Genomic DNA, 19,452 nt, shown 5'->3' with positions numbered 1-19,452 from the left:
TAAATGCACTGTATTCCTCTAAAATTTGTGCCCTTTATATTACATTGTGATGATGTTTATGTGTAGCATTAGGTTTGGTTAAAATACACTTATTTATTTGCTAACAACTTAACTTATAAGAGGACCTAAAGTTTGACTCAAAAGGAAGAAAAACTCTCAGCTTCCAAAACTTCCTAAAGTCCTTGCAGATGCCTGGCCTCTCCTAGCATAAATCAAAGCTCTTCCAATTGTCAAGCTCCTCATGCTGGGAGATGACCTGGGGGCCTTGAGTCTCCACCATCACACTTGAGAATAGATCTGACATGGTTTCCTAGTCTTTAAGGATGCCACCATGCACTTTGCACTGGAAGAAACACTTCCCATATTTGACTGGGGACAATTCCATATTTAGAAACAATTCCAGAATCACAGACTTATTCTAAACATCATATTCTTCACATGCTGGGGTTTTTCCTGGAACACAGGTGATTATAATCCTCTGCCAGACCTTTCACTCACCCCCTCAGATCCACCCGACCTTAGTTGTTGCCATACATCACACAGTGACCAAAATGTTTTTCAGAAAACATGTATCAACATTTCCAGCAAGAATGCTTCATCACAAATTTTTTGCCAAGTGATGCCACATCTGGCCATGGCTCTGTTACAAAAGACAGAGTACCATATGCATTTGCTAAGAAAAGCGATGAGGCTCTTCCTCATCAGCTGTTATCCTTAAAAGCGAAGGTGCTGCCAATGTAGCACTCTGTGCTCAAGCAATCCTCACGGGCTGCTCTCTGCCTGTCAGAAGCACAAAATTACGCAATCCTTTCTGTGCAGCTGCTACTTTAGCAACTGTGGTAATGTCTAGACTCTCTTCTTCTTTGCGTGAGCTCAGAGGCATCATTTTGCCCCAGTCCAAGCTCCTACAAGGCTTGATAAAAGATCTGTGACCCTTCTTGTGTGCTAGCCAAGAACATATCTGTCAATGTAGTCCTCCAGCATAGGGGGATTTAGAATGTCTCATACAGTACCTCATGCTGAATTAGGTAAGAGAAGCTGGGGCTAATGGAGACCTGCTGTTTCGTGGCAATGACTCTGCTGCTCTCTCTGAGGCTGTAATACCTGTGTGTGACAATGGACAGCCTCTGTTGATGTCTGTGTGGTATGAGATGCATTCCTTTGCCTCCACACTGCAACTACTTGGCCTCAACATCAGCGCTGGCAAAAAGGAAGAGGGACATGTAATCAGAGATGAAACTGGGTGTGTCACTAGTATAGCACAAATTACATGTGGCAATAAAGGAGGCAACAGTAAAAAAAAGAAAGTGACAAACAAGCCCATTCACAGCAGACAGAGAAGGGGATAGGACCTGAAAGATGCAGAGTTGACCAGGGATGTAGGGAGAAGCCAAGTTTGGCCTTGAAAGATGAAGGCACTACGTAAGTTGGAAGTAGGTTTTATACAAAGGGGATTGTGATAATGGAAAAAACCTGTGTTTAGTGGTGTTTGGCAGAAAGAGATTTGGTGTTGTTACCCCAGTCTCACCAACATATGCAAACAACATTCCTGCTCTGTTAGGAATGGCATTGTGCAACCGAAGCAGGGTCACCTAGACTTCCACATTGAGAGACTGCACATCACATATTTGTGATGCTGCCTACTCTAGGTGACACCAGGGACTGACTCTGAACACCACTGAAAATATGAGCAGCTAATTTCTTCTCAGCAAGAGTTCAGAGGATGGTGTTTGCAGGACAATTAAAAAGCATAACCTGGGGTCTCAACTGAGGAACTAACCAAGAGTTCTTAAAATCAGAGGAAAGTCTATTAGGACATAATTTACAATACATCTTGTGAAATTTTTGCTATCCTTGTGCGGGCAGTATGAGTCTGCTTCCAGTCTGCTCCTTAAGGAATGCTCTTTAACCCCTTGTATGGGTTCAAACTTATAGTAGGGAGGTATTAATCTATAAATACCCACATCCGTCACTGAGTACCAACAGGAACCAAGAAATTGTGCAACCAAAACAGCAGCTTCTCTCTGTATTAGCTGCTGTCCTGTAAGTTACCCTATTAGTACTAGATCAAGAGTGTGGAAAAATAAATCTAGCCAGAAAATCCCTGACCCTTGTGGCTCAAGGTGTGGGAGCATTTCCCTAGTGGTACCCACCACCATGAGACAGCAGAACCAGAGGGCTTACACAGTGCTGAGTGGGACAATATAACAGCAATGAACAGATCTAGTAGATTTTCATCCTGTTGTAGGTAACTGGTGACCTGGGAGCCAATATGCAGGGCTGGTATTTCTTGCAGGGCAGGAGGCTCTCCAGTGCTACCCTATATCACACACGGAGTACTCACAGGGAACAAACCCCGACACCCAAGCAAAAGGAGAGTTCTAAAATGTCTGCCAAGGTGCCAGAACAATTTTTGTAGTGATACAACCTAATTTTGAATTTTATATGCATTACAAGCATATTAAACAAGTAAAGTAACTCCTGTAATAATTAAAAAATATATATAAATTGTTGATCAGAATTACAAAGATGTGTTCCACTTCTTTGCAGAGATATGGATTAATTTCACAAGATTTTGTATTACTACCAGGAGTCATCTGCAGAAGCCTCTTCTGTGTATGTTTTGCTATGCATCAAATATTGATTCTGCAGAACCTCATATAAAAAACCATCAATTAATGAAAATTTAAGGAAAGTCTCCTGATTTTAAGTTGGATTCTTATTCACTCTTCAGATAATCATTTTGTAATACTGTGTTAAGTACCTGATTTTATCTAAGAGGTATTACTTTTTAAAAGTCAGTAAATAGGAATCATTGAACATTGCCAAGTTCAACTCTTCTAAACACTAAGTAGTGAGGCCTTAAAAAGCAAAATGCAACCTGGAACTGACTAATTCCCAGGATTTATTTACTATTAAACTCCCAGAGACTAAGATACCCATTTCCAATGGAGTCAAGCTTGCAATGGTAGGAGACATTTCATGGAGAATACTAAAACTTGGCCCCATTTTTGTCTCATGTGGAGGAGCACAGCCTTTAAGAAATAATGCTCTGTGATGTGAAATTACATGCTTTAAATCCCTATTTTGAACATGCTGTCTTAAGACCCATCCATAGCTCAAGAAACCAGTATTTGGCAACTGGATAATACTGGCCATTTTCAACAAAAATATTAAATCAAAACTATTAAGATCATTTCAACAAAAGTATTTTTGTTTTTCAACAAAAGTATTAAATCAAAACTATTAAGATCATTCGTCTAGGGCCTTTTTGTTTCATCATTACAAAGTTTCACTGAGAAAGTGTTTTTCTGCAACAATTTTTTTGTCAAGGCATGTACTCTTTGGGTTTTTTTAATGCATGATCCTGAATAATCTGATATGAAGCCACAAGGACATCTAGCCATGGGCACTGGCAGATAATGCTGTTCCTCACAGATGCAGAACCAGAGCACTGACAGTACAAGAAAAAAATGTGAAAAATTAACACAATTCAACATATCTAACAGGAGAAATAACATGCTGACTGTTGGGACACTAGTTCCTACCAGTCTGCTGTTTTAGTGGTGCACAGAAAACTGCAGAGTTGACTTGGACTGAATGAGTCCTATTTCTGTAGCCTTCACCTGTGGTCTGCCTGGTAAACAAAGGCCACAACCCTTCTGATACTGAATATAATGCTGCTGAAAGCCTTGTGCAAGTCCTCACTGGGATTTTTCATGAGCTGTTTTCATGCCTCCACCTTTCATGCCTTTACAAGGCACTATTCTGTCAAGGGCAGAGATAAAGTCCATTCTTTCAAAAGCGGTGAATCTGGTTTGTTTCTATATTACTGTTTATTTTATGACAGTGTAACAAAGTCAGTAAATGTTGTTAAGCCAGAGTCAGTATTAGCAATGGAAATAATTACTACCACTTTAACTAATGTTTTGTTAATATTACTGTAGCGCTGTCTCATGAGTCATGACAGGATGGAAATTAATTTGTCACTGCTGTAGGTCTCTTTCTTTACTATAAAGCAAGTTACATTCATCTGCTCTAGTGCCTGTAGTAGAACTAATAAACCAAAAACATGCTTGAACATCCTTGTACGTGCTGCCTTCTCCATGGCCAAAGCACTTTAAGTGTTGTTTTGCTTAGGTAATGGGACAGTCATGTGAAATTGAGGCCCTGGAGAAGGCATCTCTGAAAGTCACATAAAGGCTTTGGTCTCTTTCAGCCTCTGAAAAAGTCTATTTTTAGTGTCTTCACAAAGAAATTTGCTTCTGAGGACTTCATGGTATAAAAGTTGTGCCTCTTATCAATTCACAGCATAGCCAGCTGTCCTCTGTCCAAAGTCAACTGACAACATGGCAGTGCATGGAGTGTAGTCCCGTTGGCAGCCAGCAGCGGATCTTCATTTCTTCACACCCTTTCCAGGGTGTCATCTCCTTTAAGCCATAATACAGTGAAATCACATAAAGAGCAGGCAAGAAGATGCATATTCTGTCTGGTGACCAGAGAAGATCCTTGCAGTGGTTAGGGCTGGAGTATGGACCATATGAGGGATGGCAGAGTGGTTCAGCCTGGAGAGGAGGACGGGAAGGACAGACTTTATGTCCAGTCAAGAGGCAAGAGGACATGATTTGCAAAAAGGTTCATTTTGGTTTACCTACTAAGAAAGGTTTTTCACCTTGAGCGTGGTTATTCACTGGAAGATAGGCTTGGAGATATTGCAGGACCTCCAGCCTTGGAAACACTAACACTTTGACAGCACAAGGCACACAGTAACCTATTCTAATGGGTCCTGCCTCATGCAGGGGGTTGCATAGCTAGAGGTATCTTCCCATCTGAGTTATTCCATGAGTTAATGAAGTCTTTAGAAAGTTTTTTGTTTTAAGTATTTGTCTAAAGGACTGGCTTCTAATCCCTGTTAAATTTCTCTGCCTTGGATTTAGCAAGTTTGCAATGTTTCAAGCAAAATCTCAGACCAGCTTTCCACATAAGCACTTTTATTCTAAAAACTCCAGTAGGAGAAAAGAGGGAGATTCTCATACAAAAATATAAGAGAAAATTCCTCTCCATTTTTTCTTTGCCTGTTAAAGCAGGAATTTGTTCAATTTGTGCAACCATTTTGCCTATATCTCTGGATATGTTCAGCTATTCTTCAATACACCAAGGCTGCAGCAGCCTGGTCAGTTTTTAGGTGGTGGCTTAATCTGCATTTCCCAGTGTGGATTATAACTGAGACAGCTGCAAATTTAGCTGACTTCATCTGGCACTCTTCAGATCTGCTTACAAATTCTCTGAAGAGTGAATAAATAAGATCCCTAATGCTAAATTCTTTCTACTGAAGAGCTTTTTCTCATTTGCTCAAAGAGCTCAAAGAAGCCTTTTTCCATTGTTAAGGGATTTTTATTTCAAAAATTAAATGTAGCATTTACTGAAATTTAAATCTATTGTCAGATGGAGGCATGTACATTGGGTTGTTTTGTGATATTTTAATGTCTGAAAGTGGTGCAGTCAGAAAAGTTGTAAGAAATTAGACTTAAAATTAAAAACAACTTTTCTTGAAAACAGACTCCAGCAGTGAGGAAGCCTAAAGCTCTCATCCCAGAGCTTTGTCTCTGGGAAAGTATGCCACTTTCTGTGACCAATGAGGAATCATAGCCAATAGCTTACCTGCACTGTACTTCAAGAGTAAGATCTGAATCCATCTCACACCTCCACCTGCTCCCTTCACCCAGGCTGGTGCATTGCTCCCTGCCCCAAGCACCTTTGAGGAGGTGACAGTTCCCTCTCAGCACTGTGCTCACGCTCTCATAGCAACTTGGATGTACAGCACATGCATCCAGCCATGAAAGGACCTGTGGACAAAGGAAATGTCAATCTCTTTTCAGAGGCTCCAAACATGTAGTTTAACACTTAAATGTTTCATTATGCCAGGATGTGCTTTGATGATACACAGAGGAAGTAACGGTGAGCTTTCTGTCTGTAAACTCCACTTTTTCAGGTGAAATTTCAGCTCTTGAAACCAAATCCTGTTGTGAAACTCATTCCAGAGGGCTTTCTGTGAGACTGATGCATATTCCATAAGTTTTGAAACAATACAACACCCTCCTCATGACACTGTTAAACTGCACCATTTTCCTCATTTCATCATGGCTGTCTGGTTTTAAGCACTGCAGAAATACAGATGTGTATTTCAGACTTGAGAAAAACAGGACTCTGATAGTCTACACGATGTATTGGTCTGCAACATGGCTCTCTCTTGCGTCAGGCAAAAAAGTTTTATCAGAGAAGGACCTGAGAAGGGAAACAGCTGCTCCCTTTGGGAGTTAGGAGGGGTTGGCATGATTTTTTTTTCTATTCCAGTAGCAGTTTCACTTCATTCAGTTGTATTAGAAAATATTTGGACCCGAGGGCTTGTTCCCAAAGTACATCAAGTTTCTCTAACCACTGCCTGAGAAAACCATCATGCCAGTACATTACCCACAGTATTCACATTGCTCACAAGTTGAGACCTGAAGGGCATTTTCTCAGATTTACTGAACAAGATGCCAAAGACTTGGTAGAAAACTTGAAAATATTTTATATCCTCTTTCTTATCTCTTCCTCCATGTCTATAATCTTCAATCTCTGGACCCATGACTTTCACAGCATATTTTTTCCTAACTGAATGGATCACAACATTATTCAAAATAACACAGAGAAGAAGTGAAGTAAAGCTACAATTCTCTTTCAGTAGATACTGCATTTTAGCATCTGCACTCACCGTATGTTGAATGCTATGCTGCAGTGCTGATGGAAACCAACAGTGCCCCTACATAACACATGAAGATTTGCTCAACTAAGTGAGAAAACCTGGGTTCTTCTTGTAGATTATACATTATCTCTTTGGACATGGCATGAATTGCAACAAATAGCTTGAAAGCAAACAGAATTTGGCTCCTAATAGGTTATTCAGGAATATATTATCTTGCCTCCTTCAAATACAGAGAGAGCGGTTTAGCCAGCCTTACAGACTAAACAAGTAGAGCAGAACACATGCAGCCTCAGACAGTTCCTAAAGCTCTTGAGACATCTGTCTTTCAGATTTGCTTTCCTTTTTCATGGGTGTGTAGGTTCTATGTTCAGTAGAATGACACATGGAAGCCTGTCCAGTATGTGGTTCAGCTTGAGGAGAGCTCTTCTGCTAGTTTGACTAGGCAAATAATTAAGTTCTATTGTCACCTTTGATCTTACTAACTTAGTAAATATTCTTGTGGATGGGAGAGAATGGGTTGACTGCCTAAGATATAAATAAAGTTTGAGATGGTCCCTATTGCTTCCTCAAGTTGTCTTGAGCTTGTACAAATGCACTGTACAGGCAGTACACCCTTCGTGAATATCACTTCTTGGTTTCTTTGACATCCTTGCTTTGTGTGTTAGCAGCATTTATTTATTAGATGGGGAAAGTCTGTTCATGAGCAATTCCATGGAGGTTATTAAATCAAAGGCACGAAACAGTTGTCAAATGTTATCAGTGTTCAACCAATAAAATCTGATACATGGCCATGGCTCAGAAATCTAGATGTCATGAGCATTTTCAGTAAACACCAGTCCTGATTTTCATCTCTTCTTCTGGTTTCTGTTTACTTGGAGCACTTTCATGGAATATAATCTACAGAGGGCAGGAAAAATGTTAAATTCTAAAACTAGCATGGCCACTGCTTTATTCTGTCCATGAGTAAAATAAAGGTACATTCAAGCTTGTGAATATTCACGTTCCCATATGAACATTTAATTCTCCAGGATTAATTGCTCTCCTAAGCCATGTCGTATAAGTGAGGAGCAGCTGGGCTCATTTGGTCTGTTCAACCTGGAGAAGAGGAGACTGAGGGGAGACCTCATTGCAGTTACAACTTCTTGTGAGGGGAAGAGGAGGGGAAGATGCTGATCTCCTCTTAGTGGTGACAGTGACAGGACCCAAGGGAATGGCCTGAAGCTGTGTCAGGGGAGGTTTAGGCTAGGTATTAGGAAAAAGTTCTTCAGCCAGAGGGTGGTTGGGCAGTGGAAGAGGTGCCCCAGGGAAGTGGTCACAACACCAAGCCTGACAGAGATCAATAAGTGTTTGGGCAATGGTCTCAGGCACATCATATCATTCTTGGGGGTGGTGCTCTGCAAGGCCTGGAGCTGGATTTGATGAACCTTGTGAGTCCTTTCCTACTCAGCAATATCTTTGATTTTGTGTAAATATTGAGTTCTGAGGAGGAAATAAGCAACCTGAGACTGTCGTCAGCACAGTTTTAAACCATTTCCAGTGGTTTGTTCTCTGTGAACATACTGACATCTCCTGGTTCCATCTGAAACTGTGACTGGTTCACATTTAGAGGAGAAATTTTTGCAAGGGACAGTCTAATTTTTTACATAAGTTGTATTATTTTTGCTTATTCTGGGAAAGTAGGGGGGAAAATGTTAAATGTGAAAAGAAGATTTTTTTTTTAAAAAAAACAGCTGTTTCTAAAGTGGCTGAACAGACTCTGGAACCTGGAACACTGAAGTGCAGGAATTCATAGTTTCTAGCAGAGCTACAATAGTGAGACTCAGTACTATTTCCATCATTCACTGCACTGTCTTCAGATAGAGGGAGGTGAAGTTATTGTCGAGGGGCTGCCTACTCAGGGTGACCCAGCCTTGTCCTTCTCCCTGGGCCCCTGGGTTAATGCACACATGCACTGACACAGACTGCTGCTGTGAACATGTTTACCTAGAAGATCTGTTCTGTTCATGCCAAAGAGCATTTCCAAATGCTGGCTAAATCAAGAATAAGGACAGCTGAGTAACATGTGACATTCAGGCCACAAAACATCCCATTTGTCACTAAAAAGCTCACGTTCTCCATACAAGGAGTTTTAATAAAGTCTGTGGTACTGTATTGATGGAAGCTGTAATGAAAGGGAATAGACAAGATGTGAAGAGGAAAGGCAGCAGATACAATGTTTGGCTGTAAGGATTATTAATTTGTCATGGAGCTACTCCAATTCAGACATGCAAGTTGTTTCTTCTGGGCTGCATGAAAAAAGACCTTCTTCCCATGAAAGTGGTAGTCACAGAGAGTGAGGGAAACAAGTAACAGGAGTGCTCTTAAAACACATAAAGATAATGTGACCAACTTCTACCTCTGTCAAGCAGTGAAAAATGGACCAGGTGTTCACAAAACAGTCATAAATTATGCATGCAAACCATGTGTGACAAGAGCTGCCGTGTCCTTGCATGGAGCTTGTGGCTGAACAGCAGCACTTGGCAAAGGCAAAGCCCAAATAGCCTACAGTCCCTCCCCATGGGGCACAGTGCACTCTTCACGGTCAGTGTGCCCCATGTATACCAGCAAAATACTACACAGGCAGCTGCTCTGCCCCTTCCCTGGCTTCCCTCCACCACTGGCCCCAGGGACGTTTCCTCCAAAACATGTATGGCCAAAACATGCTTTGGGCCCATTTAAGATGGGCTGACATTTCTAAACCCTCTCTCTGTTTGAGACAGGAGGAAGATAACTATGTTAGGAAGGTAACCATCTCAGCTTACAACAAATTTCTGAGACAGGAAAGTTTTGTCCCTTACAGTCTTTGTTTAGACGCTCAGTTTTTCCTTTGCCTTGAAACAATCATGTTGATATCTCTTTGGGACAAATTCTCTAGATTAATTTCTGTGTTGATTCAACATCACTTTTTTTTTTTTTTTCATGTAATGTCTAACTGATTCTATGAAGGCACTAAGACTAGTCAGTGTGGTGGGGAGCACATCCAATATTTATCCCTGGCCATCAAAGCATGCAGGAATGTCTTGCCTAAAGCCATGGTAGCCTTTGTGGATAATTAGGTATGAGGCTTAGTCTGAGGCTCAGGATGTAATTACCATCCACATTTCTGTAGTGATGCCTGTTACACTGCAATTTATATTCCCTCTGAGACACCCTTATTACTGTGGGGGGCATGGTGCAGGAGGAAAACTCTATGAGGAAGAGGGGTTGTACAGAGTAGTACAACTGTTGCTTGTTTCTTTCAGTGCATCCTGAAGAAAAAAAAAAACCCAAACCAAAAGAAAACAAAAAACCCCAACCAACCAAACAAAAAAACCCCAAGAAGAGATCTTGTGAGGGAGACTATCCCAGTTTTCATGTGAGCTCAGAGATAATACTGCATTGAATTGTTAGTTACTTCTTTCTCTAGACAGATGACAATGCCTGCTTCTCCTGGAAAGAGCATTCCAGCTGCACACTGCTAAAATTAACTTCATGGCTGGAAAGCTCAAAGTATTTACACCAGACAAAAAGGCTGGAGATTGTACCTCTGGTCATTTCTATTCATATTTAGTGTGTATTGCTCTCAATGTCAGCCTTTAAGCAGCTGTGGAGAGTGTTTACTTTAAGTAAGATCCATGCAGCAGTCCTCAGGAAGATCTGTGCAGTGCCTTAATTCATGCAGGGTCTGCTGCCTTCTAGTTATTTTGGAATGGGCTTTCCTTAGAGCACAAGAACTTTTAGTGCTTGAGAGATGTAAGCAACATTTAGAGAATAGGAAGATATCCCTCAAAAACATGAGGCTTCACTTTTTACAATCTGCATTTGCAACATGTCATAAAATCCATGCCAGCCTGCCCTCCTGGCTTTCACTGCCAGCTTGGCTGAACCTTAGTGATGCCCACAACAAGAGGCTCTGGCAGGGCACACGGCCACCCAAAGCAAATGTTGCCATGTGTGGACTCCTTTGATATGGATGGCAAGTGAACTTTGTGACAGGGGGAGCCAAATGTCAAGCTGTCAGCTCTGACCAGAAATAAGCTGTCTGGGGAATGGAGGACACAGCTGGGTGGAGAGGCTACCCCACAGGTTTGGCCTCTCTCGGAACTCTGAGGTGCTCTCCCTAGCTCTGTACTGTTGTCTCTCTCATCCTTCCCTAAGAGATCTCAAAGGCATGTGAGGGAAGGGATCAAAGTAAAATTATTATAAAATGTTGTTTCAATTCATAAAGTCCCTGACAAGGGAAAAATAAGAGCAGCAAATAGAAGTCACACAAAACTGGGACTGGGAAAATATCTTATCTTCTTCAATGGATTTTGAATCAGCCCTTCAAAGCCCATCAGAACTATATTTTTCCCTTACTGCTGTCTACATCATTCTCTGTCCCTGCACTTGAAATGTTGTGACACCAGCAATTCTGATGGATATCTCTCCACATCCACCTACCTGGTCCTCAAATAAGGAGCCACTTCCTATGGCTTAGCTGTGATGGAAGTGGTAACAGATGCTGCAACCAGGTAAAGAGAAGAGTGAACAAGAAAAGAGAGGGAAAAAGTATTGCCCCATGTCTTCAGCTGACAAGATTTTCATTCTTCTACCATCCTGAAATGGAGAGGAAAACTTTTGAAAAATAACAGTGGTGGGTTGAAACAAACAAAAGGTATTATTGATCTTTAAATAAAAATTACTATTTATCGATTCGGATTTTCTTTGTGTGTTGAAATTACACAGTTTGACAGCTCTTGCTTTACAATATCTATTTTCTTGCAGTCTCAAAACAGGCTAATCTTTCTGGAAAAAACTTCATGGGAAAATGCCACTTGTTGTCTACTTTGCAGTGTACCACTTTACCCTGCCTCTTGAGCTATGAGGACACATAAGATTATGCCACCAGACAGAAGTGACTAGCTGCTTGGTTTATTGACTTTCTTTGCCTCATTTGTGCTGCTTATTTTAAATCACTTGTGGGTGTAATGAAAATAATGATCTCAGTAACCCGTGGTTGCTCAGATTCTGCTCAGAGCCCTTGGGCACTAGAGCAGCTTCAAATGTCATTGTGTCTATAGCATGTCAGTAATTAAATATTTGTAGCTTGCCTAATTTTAAGATTTTCTTGTATCTGTCTCTGTGAAAAAAAAAAAAGTAAAATATGCAAACCATGCTAAAATGCCTCCTCTCCCCCAAGTAGATGGCAAAGTCCTGACTTAATCCATCTTCACCAAGTGTTTCAAGTATGCTGTGTTCAACAGAATCAGATGGACAACCACAAAAATTGTTTTTTTTCAGGTTTGGATCACATTTTAAGAAAGTATTTGTGTTAGTGACTGTACAAGAAAACTGCTAATGCTAGGAGCAGTTTCACTAGAGCATCACCAGAGGGTGGCAGGACACTTTGTTGAGGCCCCTGCTGCTGGCTTGCAGTGCTGAGTTTGTACAGATACCCACCCTGCATTTGCTCTCTTGATCCAGAAGAGAAGTTAGCCTCCTGAAAGAGTGAATGCTATTTACTATCTTTATCCTCCTGAAAGAGAGCACAGAAAATTGGGACTGAAATCTGCATCAGAAGGGTTTTTGTTGTCTCTCTTGTATGACAGCATGCCTCACTGCTCAGATTTACTGGAAAGACTAGACACACTCTTCTCATGCAATTGAAAGAACAGTTACTGCTCTCTGACCTACCTTCAAAAGCAAATGCATTGAAATAGGACCTTGTCTTCTACACATTTCAAAGCTGTCTTTATGGAAACCAGTTGTTAGAATGCTAGTTTCCAGAATGCAGTTTGCACAGCTTTACATGGTTGCTGCTTAGTTGTGAGTACTTGCAGGACCCACAGTACTTCCTTCTACATAGCTTCCTTCCTTTCTTTCAGCATTGACGGTCTTGGAGGGTTTCCCAGCTAGGACCAAACTGGTTCTTGTCAAGCAAGAAAAAAGGCAATAGAGGAAAAAAGACATGTATGTCTCCCAGGAACTTCAATGCACTTCAAACACTTCCTACTCACTGGCATAAAGATAGACAACCACAATGTTCATGGATGCACTAGCATGTTGTGATTTTTCACTGCTGCCTTTGTCTGCTCAGTTTGGGCGTGTCTAGAACACCTCTGCAGAAGGAGAAGGCTAGCCACAGTGGAGACACTCAACTCATCTAGCAGCTACTACACCAAGCTGTGTGTGGCTCGACTGGACCAAGTCCTTTCCAGATAACCTTTTCTCCCTGGAGGAAAGAGGATATTTTCTGCCCCGTGTCAAAAAAATGCTATGGGCATTCGTTTATGTTCAGCAACTGAATCATACAATTGTGACTTAAACAGTTTTGGTCAGTTTCCACTAGATGATGCTGTAGCCCCTCCAGGGAAGAGAGGGTATTGCTATCATAAGGGAGGAAGTACCTAGTTTTAACTGCAAGTTTAGCTGAAGCACTCTTTCTGCTCATCCAAGGACATCCAAACCCTACTCTTCATCTTATACTAAGAGCATTCTAAGAAAGGTGTTTTGCATTGATGACAAGATGATGTGCCGAGATGACCTTCAACTTACTTAACAGGATATTCACGCCTGGGTGGCAGCAGGCATCCAGTGTTAGCCTGAAGTTCCAGATCTCTTCTGTCTTCCTTCTTTCTTCTGTATGTATGGGACATTATTTAGGGTATTTTAACATCGGGGTTTGGTGGTCTATTTCCAGAATATATTTGCATCAATCAAACAGGACAGATGTCCAAAAATCCTGCCTCATTTAGCTGGAAGCTGAAACAACTCTTCTGGTAAATCTGTGATGTGGTAGCAATGGGGATCATAATTTTAGGAAAACAAACCTAAATTATCATCTTCCATGTTGTAGTGGTTGGGTAAAAAATGAAAGGGAGGGAAGTTGTATGCATATTCTCTGTGAGTGACTTTCTTAATGACACTCTCATTGAGGGTGACTTTTGCCAAATGCTGTTTACTTTTTACTGCCAAATCTGCCTGAATTGATTGAAAAGTGAGACTTGTTCCCTTCTGCTTCCTAAGTGACATACAGACTGAGTGTGAGAAACAACCTGCCACTGGCTCCATCAGGAATCCTGTGTCAGTACAACAGCTGACAAATAGAAGACACTTTGCCAAGTCTCCATCTTAGACCATGATTTCTCCTACTGCTCTTCCATGGATGCAGTTATATGGCTAGAGCTTGGAGAAGGCTTAGCTCTACAAAATTCTTGGTGGAGCTGTTCTTGCACTGCTGGAAAATTCAAAAGAGAAATAAGGCAAGAATCTTATTTTAGCCCAGACTGATCATACACACGTTACAACTGAGAGAAATTAAGCCTGGATAGTAGCAGATATGAATTTAGGAGGCCACATGAAATCAGACTAGTGGACTAGAAAAATATAAGGGAGTGGAATGTCAGATTTAATTAATTGTGTTTATATTCAGAATTGCAAAAATTTTTACAGGCTTTAATGCAATCTTCATGAGCAGCTGGACTCTAGAAGAAGCAGTCCTCAGTCTCTCATCCTGTGAACACATCATTTTCTACAGTGACCTGCAGAATGTATTGGTGGTATTTATTCTGCCCTTACAGATTAAATAAGGAATTCTTGTTACTTACTTCAACTTACGTCACACAATATAAATGTACTCTGAAACACTTTTGTTTCCTCTCTTCTTTTCTCAAGACATCTAAGTTAAATGTGTTTGCTTCTAAGTTAAGACACCTGATTTGTTCTGGGCTTTCCAGGTGCTTCACAAGGAGTTAGATCCATATTTGGCCAAGTCACATGGTCAGTGCTGTAGCTTTCAAGGTCCAGTTATAGCTGTGAAGATTCTTGGCTGGCAATAGTTGATGATGTACAAATTATTTCTGATCTTGATCAAAATACATGACTTTGGTGCTCCATTTCGCACAGCTGCAAAAAGTGAAGAACTCAAGTGAGAGTAAACCATCCTTTGAGTTACCCTTTCCTGGATAAGCTGTTGACAAATGGGAAGCATAAATAGTATTTCAAAACCTAAGCGTTAGAGGAGAAAATTATCATGTTAAGTGATCTCAGATGCTTCCACACAAACAGCCAAAGCAGTGCTCAGCAAGCTCTTGTTCTCCCCTGTGGGAGACTAGGCAACCACCATCACTTTTTTATCCCCTCATGCATTTTTTACAGGGCAGAGGCCTGTGTGAGGATGAATTACAGGAGGCAAAAGTTTTGTGCCAGCATCTCTCCTCCACTTGATCCCCATAGGGGGCACATTATTGTCACTCTGCTGACTCTTCCCTACCTGCCTAACACCTTTATTCAAGAGAAAGAAAAAAGGAAACTTCATAAACCAGCATACTGAATCAAAAACATTGAGGATTAACTCTACCATGGTCTTAGAAATCTAGAGGATTTTGCACAGCCATCCTCTGTCTTTGCACTGCTAATGCTTTGTCTAAAAAATTCTTGTCAGTTTGACAGAAAGAGCTGATTCTATGCAAAGACACTTTTTGATTTAACTGACACTAGAATAGTGAAAATCTGTTTGTTCTCTGTACCTCAGATTCTCTAAGACAAGTATCATGGCTGTGATCCAGTCAAGCTTTTAGTATGAATCTACACTCTAAGTATGTGCATCATCTTATCAGATGCAAGCAGTGGCAAAAATAAGAGCCATCATAACAGAAATGCTCACTGGATTGCATATACATGAATTTGTCTCTTTAAAATGGATGTTGAACATCCTTTTTGCGTGTGCTTTTCATTGGTCCTCACTTGAACAGAAAGAGTCTTTAAGAATTTTTTTTTAATTGAGCAAGTGGGGACAAAGGGAAACAGATTAAGAAATGGCCCTGAAAACAAGTAGAATGACAATTTCAAGTTACCATGAACTTGTAAATGCCTGTACAAACCTTTCATATGCTTGCAGAGTAAGTCTTGTTCTGCATTATTTTTGGAATCTGGGTGGAGTTCCTCCACTGCCATTTCCAAATCTCTTCTGCTGTCTGTACAGGCCTCTCGGGCTATCCCATCCCTGGGTGGTATCTCCAGGTCTGTCTGCTGTTCCAAGGCTCTGACCTAACAATTGTTATGTTTAAACAACACCCTGGGAGTGAGCTTTCCCTCCCTGTCTGTCTTCAGGATGGGTGGGAAACAGACTTTCAGCTCTCAGACATGCACTGTACTCTGTTCTTCCTGACTTTGTCCAGGTTAGCAGCATGCACAAACACACTCAAGAACTCAGCTCCTGTGGTGACAAGCTAGATATGGCTTACAACAGAACATGTTCTGCTGCACTAGTAAATGGCATATTTCATGATAAACTGTAAGGCTGCTCTATCACATTTGTTGTACTTTAAGGCACCTGAATGAAACAAGATTTTCCATTTTGGCACTGTTGAACAGCCAGTGCTAAAATGTATTGACCGGCTTACAAGCAGGGAAACATTCCAGTTATGTAAACAGCAGAGAAGTATTTTTTTTCTCTGCATTCCTAGAGTAAGCTGGCTTTAGCTGAGTCCATAACTTCTGTGTGTGCTGTTCCCTTTGCTGCCTCCACACAAACAAATTGTTTTTTTCAGAACCACAGCCTGCTAAGTAACCCTTCTTAAGCAAGGCGTTTCAATGTGTTCTTGCAAAAGCCAGCAAAAGATTTTGAAAAGAAATTGAGTGACCTGCTCTAAAAAGCATTTCCAAAATAAGCAAAAACTGCTCTGCTAGATGAAGCCAAATGCTGCTCTGAGCAGCAATTGTTTCCAACAACAGTTGCTAAAGACAGTTGAAGAAAACTTTACAAGACAAGACCTCATTTTTTTCCTCCCGCTCTTCTTCCTCTTCTTCTTCTTCTTCTTCTTCTTTTTCTTCTTCTTCTTCTTTTTCTTCTTCTTCTTCTTCTTCTTCTTCTTCTTCTTTTTCTTCTTCTTCTTCTTCTTCTTCTTGAAGTACTGACTACAATAAAGATTTGTAACCATACATAGTTCTCTTCCTTGAATCTATTGAACCTGTTTTAACCTGTTAATGTCACTGTCCTCTGCAAAATTCCCTCTTAGTGATTTTCAATCCAACTTCTGTCATGTGTATAGTAGAGAAGAGGTCAAAAAAGGAGGGAAAGAACATACTTTTACTGGTTCAAATTGGCTGCTTCTCATTTTAAATCTGTTGCTTCTAACCCTTGAATTATTAGCAGTAATAATTCTCAATCCTCTACACTTTCACTTTTTATAGTTATATTGTCAATCATCGTGTTCCCAGAAGCAAGAGTTATTTCACATATGTGATGGTTTTTCTGTTCTTTTGTTTGCTTTGACTTTGAAATGAGGCAAGAAAACAGGCATATAATGTTACTGATCCGGCTACATGACCAGTTCACCAGGACTGCAATGCTTTTTTATTCTATCTTTCTGTCTGAAGCTATAAGAGAAAGCTGCATCTTATTTTTTCCCCCACAATATATACAGGGACTTGAAATGCATGGAGTGCAAGAATATTGTCACAGCAATGCACAGTGGGCTCTGGTTTTCCTTCATTTGGATTGGACCTCCACCTTGACCACAACAACAGAAGACAGGTGGAAATTATGCTTGAATTAAAAATACAAATCTGAGATTCTTCTTGTGCAGCTCAAGCTCACTTCTTCACTGATTTATTCAGCAATGTTGTCAGCAATGTATGATGCAATCAATCCAATCCTACATTCATCCTTCTAAATTGACTTCACCTTATCAACAAAAGTATTATAAATTTTCTGATTCATTGCCTTTCCAAATTCAGCGTGAACAAATAACTACTGATCTTCTAACATGGAGTGCCATTGTTTCACCTTGCCTTGACTCTTTCAGATGTATTTCAGGCAGAAGACAGAGCAGAATGGACAGATTAACTTCACCTATTTGATAACTAGTATCCACGGAGTCCTCAAAGTAAGGCTTCTCTGGAATGTCAGAGATAACGAAAGCCCCACATAACTAAACAAACAGCTCAGAACAATAAAGTGATCCATGCAATTTCCTGTATTGTCTCTCTGGAGTCCATGGGCTCATGAGGCTCTAAGTGAGCAGGAAAAAGACAACCACCTCAGCCAAAAAGAAAGGTACTGCCGTAAAAAAAAACTCTCTGCAAGAGCTGTGTCAGCTGCAGTGGGTATTATTTCACCTTTTCAAACTGCAATCGAAATTGAGATTACCAGGAAAACGAAATATCTTGGGATGTTTGAAAAATGTGTGTGTCAGTTCTTGCTCAGAAGCCATAATTCTACTTTAATGCCAGCATAAGCATTTATAAGTGCGGAAAATACATTAGGAAAATCTAATTTTCAGGTGCACACCAGAGTTTCATTTCACATAAATACATGGAAATGGGGACCATGTTCTCAAATGTTGAATACTGCCCTCTTTCTACTGAATCCAGGGAGAGTTGTGTTGGTGGGTGCATTGTTTTGCAAAATGTAGTTTATCTGAGTAGCATGTAGCATTATATACACAACTGTTCGCATTAACTATTGCAAAGTTCATGGATTTATGGAATGAGATGTTTTCTCCCTATATCTTTTTATCCCTGTTGGATTTTCTTTTTTTTTATTTTTAATTACTTGGAATTTTTTTAAAAAATTTATCTCTATTCCAATTTGAAGATGAAGTCAGATGCTTTTTTAAGTAATTAGTGAATGTTTACTTACCACCCTGTTTTTGGCATTTGGGTGTAAGACAATAAAACTGATGTTCAACTTAAGCAGACCTTAAAGGACTCTGTATATCATCCACATAATGCTGCTTCTTCACTGGAAAGAAGCTTACAGATAAAATCAGAAGAACAGCATGAAGCCAAAAGACCTGCAAGCCCCTCTTTCTAGCAATACATACCCTTGTTAAATATTTGGTAAACTACTATGAATGGTTGTTGGTCTAGTTAAAGAATCCAGCAATATTTGTATGGAGTAGTTAGCCCTGTGAGAGGCACAGTGTTAATTTAGACTAATTCAGTGTGTGCAACAAGACTAATTCTGTTAGCACTCTTTATATATTATAACTCCTGCCTCACTCAGAGCAAGCAGCTTTGTCCAAACAGCCAAGAAGAAAAGATATCTGTGTTATTTCCCAGCCCCTGAGTAACCACTTTTGCAATCTGAATGTATCCCTAAAATTTTTTAAGTGGTCTTAAATATATGATTAAGGTAGCAGCCAGATATTGCATGTTTTCTGTGGCTCTCTGAAAAAAAAATTGCATTCTAGACAAAATACAAACTTTAAAACATTTGGAAGGCAAAACCAACAGAATTTGCCAGAGGATTGCTGTTTCACAACAGCTCTCAAGCTTTCAAAACTTATTTTCAGTGTGGGCTAAAGGAAAAACAAAGCTCTTTCAATGTTTTTAGGAGGCAGAATCATTACAAAATGGATGTCTCCTGACACAGAAGTCCTGAGCATATTCTTTCCACCTCTCAGCAGCAAATATGTCATGTTTGGCTTGAGAATCTTCTCAAACCGTATGTAAGACAAAATGATATCTGGTAAATGAGGACATTTTGAAAGCCTTTGGGCATATCTAGTGAGTCTATGAGCTCTAAACCAAGTGTCACTTTGCAGATCTGACAGGTCCATACCAGTCCCAACTCAAAGCCAAAGGAGACAACAGAAATGCTCTGGGTAATCTTTGTAGAATACTAGGGGGGTTTTGGGGTTTTTTGGGGTTATTTTGGTGGATTTTTGTTGTGTTTGTTTGTTTGTTTGGTTTGGTTTGTT

General features: G+C 40.4%; 1 protein-coding gene and 1 long non-coding RNA gene across 2 annotated transcripts in view; one reads left to right on the top strand and one right to left on the bottom strand.

The window, feature by feature from the left end:
- ECPAS (Ecm29 proteasome adaptor and scaffold) overlaps positions 1-19,452 on the bottom strand; it is a 424,259-nt gene that overhangs the window by 110,984 nt on the left and 293,823 nt on the right. The gene's annotated exons all lie outside the window — the stretch shown is intronic.
- LOC137465040 (uncharacterized) lies at positions 15,826-17,710 on the top strand. Its single transcript, XR_010994541.1, has 3 exons — positions 15,826-16,040; positions 17,173-17,282; positions 17,565-17,710. It is a non-coding gene; the product is annotated as an uncharacterized lncRNA (long non-coding RNA).

Source organism: Anomalospiza imberbis, chromosome Z (genome assembly GCF_031753505.1).
Source record: "Anomalospiza imberbis isolate Cuckoo-Finch-1a 21T00152 chromosome Z, ASM3175350v1, whole genome shotgun sequence".
NCBI lineage: Eukaryota > Metazoa > Chordata > Aves > Passeriformes > Viduidae > Anomalospiza > Anomalospiza imberbis.
Note: the sequence above shows the minus strand (reverse complement) of the source record. Positions and strands in the feature narration are given on the sequence as shown.